Below are 11,022 nucleotides of genomic sequence, written 5' to 3'. Positions count from 1 at the left end.
GCTGCCATTCGTCTGCTACTGCGAGTCCTCTATCCATTCAGAGTTTCAAAACCGCTTCCACATATTATGTATCTGTTAGAGCAGCACCCTATTCTCTCGGTACCAAAGTGTATCCTAGTCATCTAGTGTGCTATTACAGAAATACTACAAGTGAATGGCTTTAACAAAGAAAAATTTATTCTCTCACTGTCTTGTAGACTACAAGGCCAAATTCAGGGTGTCAGCTCCAGGGGAATGCTTTCTCTTTCTGTTGGCTCTGGAGAAATGTCCTTGTCACCTATCTCCCCCTACACTAGGACATTCTCTACACAGGAACCTTGGATCCAAAGGACACTCTGCTCCCAACACTGCTTTCTTGGTGTATGAGGTCCCCAACTCTTTGCTCACTTCCCTTTACTTTAATCTCTTGAGAGATAAAAGGTGGTGCAGGCCACACCCCAGGGAAACTCCCTTTACATTGGATCAGAGATGTGACCTGGGTAAGGGTGTTATATCCCACACTAATCTTATTTAACATAATCTTATCTTGCCTCATTAACCACAGGCAGGGATTAGGATTTATAACAGAAGAAAATTATAGCAATCACAAAATGGAGGACAACCACACAATACTGGGAATCATGGCCTAAACAAGTTGACACATATTTTGGGGGGACACAATTCAATCCATGACACTATTGTACATTAGCTACAACCCTAATAGCTATGTGGAGTTGATCATCCAATAAAATGAGCAGTAGTCAAAGCTACCTATAAATATGGCATAAAAATTAACACACAATGATCTGTTGCTCCACAATTTCTTCTCCCCATCACACTAACTCACACCTCAATTTGGTGTTTCAGGAAGCGAGCCTTCCTAGCTGTAGTTGATCCCATAATAGATAAGTTATGCAACAGCTATATCACTTGTTGGCAGAGCAGTGGTAAGACAGCCTTCTTCTAAAATCTATTATCTCCGGTTGTAACCCAGAGTTTTGTGTAGTTGTGTATACTCAAGACATGCTGTTAATTAAGGATGCCCTGGGCGAAGTTTCCAGACAGAAAAAAATAGAAAAACAAAATATTGTTTCGAAGCACTGTTTTTGGTGCAAAAGAAAACCATCAAAAAAGCCTGTTAGAAACTTAATTCAGAAAATCAAGAACTAGGGCATGGCCAAGAAGTCATTCAGGCTACAAATATAAGATTAGAGTCTTCATTATTTTTTATATATGCATATAAAGTAAGGGGATAAATATGCAATACACTTCATAGTAGCTTCCCTATTGGCTTTTTCCTGGAGACAAGAGAGCCCGTGAATTACCTGTAATTTTTTATGTGTATTTATTTATGCCTGTCAACTTATTTGGAAACCCTGGTGGCATAGTGGTTAAGTGCTACGGCTGCTAACCAAAGGGTCGGCAGTTAGAATACTCCAGGCTTTCCTTGGAAACTCTATGGGGCAGTTCTACTCTATCCTACAGGGTCGCTATGAGTTGGAATCGACTTGACAGCACTGGGTTTGGTTTTTTTTTTTTTTTTTTTGGTCATCTTATTCACAGTACAAATTACCACCAATGGAAACCAAAAGCAAATGGCAGGAAAACAAGAGATGCTTCTCCTGAAGTTTTTGATGTCTTACTATTTAAGACTGGCAAAAAAAAATCTTTTGCTAGAGCAGTGGATCCCCAACTTTAGCCTGATTTGGACTTACCTGGAAGGCTTGTTAAAACACAGATTGCTGAGCCCAGGCCCAGAATTTCTGATTCAGTGAGTGTGCGTTTCTAATTCGCCAAGTCATACTGATGCTGCTGGTCCAGGAACCACACTTTAAAAACCAGTGTAGTTGAGGTTAGTGACACCTGTTTCCCTAACACTGGCTCCTCCGTCTCTATGCCTACCCTTACTTTTTTTCCCCTTGGAGATGCTAATAGACCCTCTTTGTACCAATTATCAGGCAGTAACAACCTGAAGTTTGAGGTGGAGAATAAGCTACTGAATATAAGGAGGCGGCTCCACTATTGTCAGATCCCTCTGGTTTTATAGGACATGACCTTTGCCTCTGGACACAGGTTGTAGGTCTGTGAAGAGGAAACCTACTAATCTCTGCACCCTTGAATAATGAAAAGCATACAAAAGAAGCTGGTAGATCCCATTGCAGTGGAATCTGAACGTCGCTGAGAAAATTGTGAAAGTGCATGAAAATCATCTGGGAGCTTGCAGATGAAATTCTGGGTGGCTCCATGCCAGAAAAAATAACCCATTACAATTAAAAACAAGTTAAATCAAACTGTCTGAGCTTAATTAAGCCCACTCTGAAAGTTTTTCTTCAACAAACATCATGCTTTCAGCAGGTGAGAATGAAATTGTCCAGTCCCTTGAATCTAATTTAAACCCCCACCTCTTCTGCCCTTCCAACAAGAAGGTCCAAGGCTTTCTCTGAGCAGCACTAAGACAGAAGCATATTGCAAAATTAGTAGGCCAATTCCAAAGGACTCAAAATGCCACCCAACTCACACACAAGGAAATAATTCTTTGTAGCTGAGTAATATCAGATGTTCTTTTGTAATTGTGAGGGTTCCATGGAGATGCTGTGGAAACAGTAGCATACAGGTAATTGCAAAAAAAAAAGCCCTGGTGCTGACATCCTACTAACAGATGTCCAAGAAACGCAACTTGGGAAGATAGTCTCCTAATTAAGGAAGCTTGAAACATCTATGCATACAATTAGTACCCACCACCAGAAGATGCCCACCATCCCTCCTCACATCTTATCACTCTTCAGGGTTTTCAAGCCCTCCTTCCTTCTAGTTTACTTACATTTGCGCAAAGGTACGGGACAATCAGAGAGTGAAAGCTGAGTGGGAATAAGGCAATGCTCAACAACCTGTTGGGGTTACCCTCAGCCCCATTTCCCTTGAGGCTTTCATTCACACCCATACTGTCTGGATACTGAGCACATGAATAAACAGGAGAAAAAAAAAAAAAACATTTAGGGCCACAAATAAGCTAATACGACTTTTTAGAGGAAACAGAGAAAATGGATGAGGGAAAGCTACGTGTCTTCGAAGACAGAGAAGCAAATAAACAGTAGTGTTCTGTCAATGCTTGCTTTCCCCTCTGGCTGCCAGAGGTGTACAGCCAGGCCTGAACTTGCCTGCGTTAGGGTGGCTCTTGGTGGCTCAGCCTGTGTCCAGAGGATTTGTCTATTAGTCACCATCTTGGTCTTCCTGTGTGTCTGAGAAAGAGCCATGATTCATCTTGACAACTGTCAGTACATTACCTCAAATGGGCACAGGGAGAGATGAGCAACCTGGTGCCGGAAAAGAACATAGAAGAGCTAATGGCACTTCCCATAAGGCTTTCAAAATTTGGGTGAGAGCGTTTGTGTGGTAAGAACAGTGGGCCTGGGGGCAGCCTAGCAGAACAGAGCCATGTCAGCACAGTTTCAAAGTCCTGCCACTCAGACACATGACCTAGCCACATTAGCTTAGGAGTCTTGGAGCTCATTCTCATGAATAAAAATGTTATGTTCCTTCAGGTTATTTCTTCTCCCCAAACAATACTTCAAATTTCAAAAAAAGAGTTTTGGGTTTCATAATTTAATGAAGTGTACAAACTCAAGTCCAATATTATACTTAAAAATGTATATTTATGACCCATCAATGCCACAGCTATAAGTATTCTCAAGAAAAATGTGTGCATGTGTTCACTAGCAGATATGTATTAGTATGTTCATAGTGGCATCATTCATAATAGTACCAAAATGGAAACTGCTCAAGTGTTTATCAATGATCATCACATTTAAAAAAAAAAAAAAAAGAACATCCATTTTTCATTAAAAAAATAGTAAGCAACTGTTTAAAAAAGAAAAGAGTGTATATTCATACAACAGACTACTACACAGCAATAAGAACAATCTACAACCACAATCAATGAATCTTACAAACTTAACGTTGAGTGAAAAGCCAGTATATACTTTAAGAAGTATGTACTCCATGATTCATTTTATATAAAGACAAAAATAGGCAAAACTAGACTCTGCCCTTAGAGGTCAAGAAAACATGTGAAAGGACTTCCGGAGGGCTAGAAAACTTCATTTCTTGAGCTGGGTGCTTGATACATGTGTATTCAGCTTGTAAAGTTCATCAGGCAGTCCACTTGCCACTGTTCACTTTTCTCTTCGTGTATTATACTTCATCATAAATTAGACACACCCAAAAATAAAAATCAAAATGGTCTATTATGTTGTCTTTGTCAAGATTTGTCAATTTTAGAATGCCGCAGGCAGCACAAATAAGAAAAGTTGGAAAGAATTCGCCAGATAAACCATGCTATTCCAACAGTCATAACAGTATAATAGAACAAAAGTGATGTAACATAAAGGATGAGTCTCCTGCACTGTTGCTCTTATAAGTGTCTTACGCCACCCAGGGTGCTTCTGATAAAGCAAACTTTATGATGTTATGCGTCAGAGTTTGCCATTCATGAAGGGAGGAAAGGACAATGTGGTCTAGCTTGCCCTTCTCTCAAGCTTTCCCAAAGAAAAGAAGGTAATCTTGTCATCCTCGTCTCTTTCTTCTATCCTTTGGTTCCACTCCAAAGATTAAATATAAACGTAGGAGACATCCAGTCAATAGAAAATTCATTTTTCCTAGATAAATGGGTCGACCGAAATTCCTAAACCATTGCTTAAGTCTTACCCAAACTTAATATGAAAGCTTTTCCTAAAGAAGGAAAGCTTCTCCCCCTTCAAGAGGCAGCAACCCCATGATAACAATAAAACTCCTTGGTTGAACTTTCGCGTTTGATTACATTTTAGTATGGATAGCTTACTGGAGTTGCTAAAAAGGCCTGTTAATACCTCTGATAAGGAATATCAGAACCTCTGAATTGCTTGCATTATTCCAAGTCCATATGATTAAAAACCACAAATAAAGCATATACTTTTAAGCATTAAAATTTTTACTTCAAACATGTTAACTGGAAATAGCTCCAAGCTATTTCATAATCAATATTTAATTACAAATACTACCTAGTTACAGACACTAAGGCATTAAGGACTTTCTGAGTTTAAACCTTAAAGATGGCTGTTAAAGCCAAGCCCTTTAGCCTAATATGTTAGCTTTTGAGACAAATCAAAGGAAAATCATGTATATGGTGGCCATGTCAACAAGTATTACCTTCCAGTGTTGCCCACTTCCTGTCATGATAATGGAAAATCTTAGAGTTAGAAAGGAACCCAAGAGATTGTCAATACCCACTTATTGGTTTTCTAGATGAGGAAGCAGAAAATAGTCAGTGGCTGAACTACTTACTCAAGGTCACTGAATAAAAAAAGGAGAATGGCACAGCAAGAGTTAGAATGATGTCTCCTAAAATTGAAACCAGTCTCATTCCTGCCACAGCACGCTATCTCTCTCATGACCTTCTGAACTATTTGTATGGACAAACAGTCCATGGCAGGCAGTTCCCTGAGCTCATTCTTGGAAAAATGGGGAGGATGCTGGCAGAATATAGAAAGAGGGAGAACCACTACCTCCCCAGCCAGCAAATCAGTGTACTTTCCAGAAGCACAGACCTCTCCATTTACTGAAAGTGGGTACTTCCAGGAACTGAACAAATAACTGGCTTTAAAAAGTCAAAACAGAGTTTATTTATTTTATTTTATTTTTTATATTTCTATCTCCCAGTCTCTGGATTTTGACACTGTATGAAAATTCAACTATCTTGAAGGTAGAAAGATAGGCAGAAATGGCAGAACCCAGAATATACAATCATGGAGATGGACCACAATGCCCCCAAATTCACTGAAATAGTGAGCTTGTTTCTCACGCTGTCTTGTCTCTTCCTGGCACAGACTCCCAAAAGTGACCCAGCTTCCTTACACACAGGGAAAAGCCCATCAGCAGATGACACTGAGACATGGAGGCCTGAAAGGGGACCCCACACTCTAGAAGGTGTGTCAGAGACGCTTCATGACAAGATCGAGTGGCCCATCCCTTACTTTTCCCCCATAGTTTATCAAGACTGATAATAAAGCAAATACAGTGTGAGACATACACAATCACACTCATACTCACATGCATGCACACAGACACACACACACACTTGTGGGGTAGGAAAAGCAGAGCGGGATTTATTCATGTGTTCTGTTTATACACATAATTAAATTGTTTGTGACCTGGGATTGGGTCACAAGATTCTGTGATTATTTTTTAATGGAACAAAAATCCGTGTTGGAGCCTCTTGCTCAAAACTCACTCCTGCCAAAAAATAATATGTTACATAATAACGAACTCAACATGTTCCGTTCATATTCTCATTTCTACCAAGACAGACAAAGTATTGATACTGAGAAACCCATCTTGAGTTTGAACCAAGTTAATTCGACAATTACATTACATTCAAAGAGCAGAGGCTAACTGCTGCAAGAAAGAATGTGTAATCAGTATTTATAAATTATATTTTTAGTTAGCATTGTTCTCACGAGGCTTATTGTTTAGAAGGCGTTTCCTGACTCATTTCATAGAATTTTATTTTGTGAAATTATTTTAAAGTTTCCTAAAGTTTATTTTATTAGTTAGCTATTGCGGTATAACAAACCACCTCAAAGCTTAATGCTTAAAACAATAACCATTTATTTAGCTTACGATGTGTGAGATCAGCCATTTAGAATGGGTTCTGCTGGCTGTTTCTTTTTGTCTTGACTGGATTCCATCATGTGTCTGCATTCACCTTCAGGTCATCTAGGTGGTTAGGAGTCTGGGAGTTGGCTGGCTGTTGGCTGAGACAATGAGGGCCCTGGGTCTCTCATCCTTCAGCAGGCTAGTTGAACAAGAAAGAGTAGAATCATGCAAGACTTCTTGAGGCCTACACTTGGAACTGACACATCATGAATTTCTCTATATTTTATTGGTCAAATCAAATCACAGGGCCAGCCCAGAGTCCAGGCTGTTGTGAGGAGCCCCAAAGCCACATTGCAGATAGCATGGATGGGAGGGGGGCAATTAATTAGGTCCAACAGTGTAATCAATCTTCCACATTTTTAGTCTCAAAAAATATACTTTCTTCAACTAACTATTCCAATTGCTTAAACAGCCTTGGAAATAAGAAGTAGAACAGAACCACAGTTCATGTATTTCCTCATTATGTTCCAACTAGGATGTTTCACAGCCAGAACCATATTATAATCTCATATTGAAATTAAAAAACTCCTAGCAACATTATCTCTGCTTTCTGGATTGTCTGTCCAATGGACCCTGAGAAAATAGAGGATGGGAATGCTGGAAAAATTCAAGTTTGCTTTCAGAGCATTTAGTAGAAAGCACTTAGTAGCCACTCAATGAATGTTTGTTGACATTTTTATGTGAAATGAGTGGCAGACTCCCATAACCTAACTCACTCGTCTTTTCATATTAATTGCCACTTGCATCCTCCTAACACCACAGATCTTTAGGGATATGTACGAATAGCTTAAAAATAAAAACTAATCTGTTTTATTCATTATGGTATTAAATATTTATGAGCACATTATGCATAAATACATATTTTTGGTCTTTTTTTGCTCTAGTGAAGCCTCTTTGTTCTGACATTACCCTCATGCTTCCCATCCTTGCATCACTCCTAAATACCTCCTACATGCAGCCTGTGCTTGCTCGCTGAGTCTCAGTCTGGGCTACCCATCGAAATCATCCCCTGGAAGGTTTAAAAAATACTGATGCTTGGGCCCCATCCCTGACTTCCTGATTTTATTGGTCTGGGATGTGGCCTGGGGATTGAAACTGTCAAGACTCCCCAGGTGACTGTAATGTGTATCCAGGGTCAAGACCACCCATTTATCAGGTGCTCACATATCACTTACTTAGGAAAGAATTTTCTGACACTGCCACCATCTCCCCCCTCAAACCCACCTCTTGTAATATGCTCTAGTATCACACTTCTCCTGACAGATGGGAGTTCTTATTTACTTGTGTCTTTATTCTGTTTCCCACGGAACACTTCTGGTTTCGCTCTTCATGGTAACATCTGTAAGTATAAAGGTAGCTAGCACATAGTAGGCATTCAAAAATCACTTATTGAGTATATTACTCTAATACACTATAGTGTAATCCCCTAGGGAAGTAGTTCTCAAACTTCAGCACAAATTAAAATCAGCTGAGGTTTCTGGCCTCCACCTCCAGAGTTTCTAATTCAGTAGGTCTAAGGTTGGAAAAACTATGGACACTACGCCATAAGTATAAATAAAGGCAGAGATCAGAGAGAGAGAGATGAGTCGGTTCAGAAAAAGCTTCCAAGAAAAGGTGACATTTGAGCTGAGCCTTAAAGGAAGGATGAGAGACTGCCATGTAATTGGAGGCAGAGGGGCATTTCTGATAAAGTCAATGGCATGATCCATGAGGCATGGCCAGGACTTAAATGCCTTGTGGTAGAGTGGTTTGAGAGAGACTCAGTTGAAAAGGTAGGTTAAGGGCAGACTGTGGAAGCCCTAGCATGCAATGTTAGGAAGTTTGGACTATATTCTGTAGTAGAGGATGAAAGGGCAGAAGACAGAAAGCCAGGGAAGCAGGTTGGCAAGAAAAAGGCCACATCACATACTAGGAATATAAAAAAAGCCAATAAAATCCTCACAACAGTCCTATTGTGGTACTTATTATTCCCATTTTACAGATGAAGAAACTGAGGTTTAGAGGGGGTTGAATAATAAAAACCCAACCACTGGGACACTGGAAGTGTAGAGCTAGAGCTCTTACCCAGATCATCTGATGAGTTAGGAGCTAGTATTTCTTCCACTCTGCCCTTGATATCCCAACTTTCTTCCCAGAAGAGTCCTGTAAGAACTGAATTTTGGTCTCAACAAGTAGGAATTTGGGTGTGATTGGTTGGAAATATCAGCTCTCTTCTTAGCATCACCCATAAGACTCCCAATGCTTTCATCAGTTAACAAAGGTATTTTCAATCAGCCCAGTAGGAATTATTTTCAACTCATGATAATGTGGTTAGTATGGATTGTCTCTTTGTTAAAGCCATTCACTTGCGGTATTTCTGTTATAGTACCACTAGATAACTGTCTTAGTCATCTGGTGCTGCCATAACAGAAATACCACAAGTGGACAGCTTTAACAAAGAGAAATTTATTTCCTCACGGTAAAGTAGGCTAAAAGTCCAAATTCAAGGCGTCAGCTCCAGGGGAAGGCTTTCTTTCTCTGATGGCTCTGGAAGAAGGTCCTCGTTCTCAATCTTCCCATGGTCAAGGAGCTTCTCAGGTGCAGGGACCCTGGGTCCAAAGGATGCACTCTGCTCCTGGTGCTGCTTTCTTGGTGGTATGAGGTCCCCAACTCTCTGCTTGCTTCCCTTTCCTTTTATCTCTTGAGAGATAAAAGGTGGTGAGAAAAAGGAGAGGAAAAAATTTCCCGAGGGAAACTCCCTTGGATCAGGGAGGTGACCTGAGTGAGGGTGGCGTTACAATCCCACCCTAATCCTTTTAACATAAAATTACAATCACAAAATGGAGGACAACCATTCAATACTGGGAAGCATGGCCTGACAAAGTTGATACACACATTTTTGGGGGGATATAATTCAATCCATGACAATAACTAAGACAGTGGTATTTGTAAAATTTGTTTAGTAACTAAAAGAGGGAGCCTTGGAAATTCACGAAGTAGCTAACTGATTACTTCTGCAAACAAGTCACTCAGGTTCCTGGAATGAGGAGCAGGCAGTCTCAGAGAAAAAGGATAACTCCAAATAAAGCCATGTGTCTCTTAGTGTCTACGATATGTTCAGTGAAATAGGATGTTACGTGATTTGGACACTGTGTGAACACCATATTATATACAGGCATTCCCCAGATTACAAATGAGTTTTGTTCCTAAGTCTGTCTTTATGTCAAATTTGTACATCAGTTGGAATAGTTAGGTATGGTTCATCTTTTACATCAGTCAAATGTTTGTCTTATTATATAGGATATAGTGTACATTTCTATGTGTAAAAAACATTAAAGAAACACTTCTAGATACACTAAAATATCTTTAACATAATAATACAGCAATAATACTGTTTTGATGCATGACAAAGATTAGTGCCTGTTTGTTATTACAAACCATTGTATGTACCTCAAATTTTTAATATAATAGGTTTTATGGGGGTTGGGACCATGAACATATATGTGGTAGGATGTTGCACAAATGGATGTCATGTGGCATATGACTGTATAGAAATATATTTAAATAAAATAATTTTGTAATTGAACCAATGAACATAGGCCACCATGTAAGATCGCCACAAAGTATAATTAGGGAAAAAAAAAAAAATTTTATCTAGCTCTTGATCAAGTTCACAATTGCTTGAACTAAGAACTAGAAGATTTAAATTCGGATTTAGAACTTATGGATGTACATCCTGTCATAGTCATGGGCGTGATATCAATTGATTTCAGTTTTGCAAAGTCAAAGTCTTAACAGGCTCCTTCTGTGTGTTTCCTTAGATTACAACTTAAAATTAGAAAATAAAGGAAGTAAATTTTGCTAAACTGATATCATCTTGTCACCTTCATTTGTACTGCCAGGCTATGGAAATGCACAGACAGCAACAATCCCATCAATTTCTCTCTTCCCATCTCAAAAAACACAGTGAGTAGAAGAAGCCTGTCTAAAACCATTCTTTAAAAAACTAGCACTCAGCTTAGAATGTTGATTCTGTATTTCTCAAAAGAGTTGCCACTATCACCACAATAAAATTTACTGCCCTAGCTCTAAAGATGTCATTTAGAAATTTGCTCTCCAAGTTGAAACATTTTATGAAGCCACTGCAAAATTTGCAATACAGTAAAAGTATAAGAATCGATAAAGCATTATGTAATCACTATGTCTTGTATACAAAGTGTTGGTTTTGGATTGCTCACAAATGTTCAAACCCCCTTTGAAAAAAAAAAACAAGAAAGAAAACGAAAAACAACAAATTGTGGGGCCAGGAGAATGAGTGGATTGAGTGTCAGCGTTTATGTTTAAGCAGCGTGGATAGACTCCAGCCTGAGGTTA

This window comes from Elephas maximus, chromosome 25 (genome assembly GCF_024166365.1).
Source record: "Elephas maximus indicus isolate mEleMax1 chromosome 25, mEleMax1 primary haplotype, whole genome shotgun sequence".
Lineage (NCBI taxonomy): Eukaryota > Metazoa > Chordata > Mammalia > Proboscidea > Elephantidae > Elephas > Elephas maximus.
The sequence above is the reverse complement of the archived record's forward strand: the minus strand, read 5'-3'. Positions refer to the sequence as shown.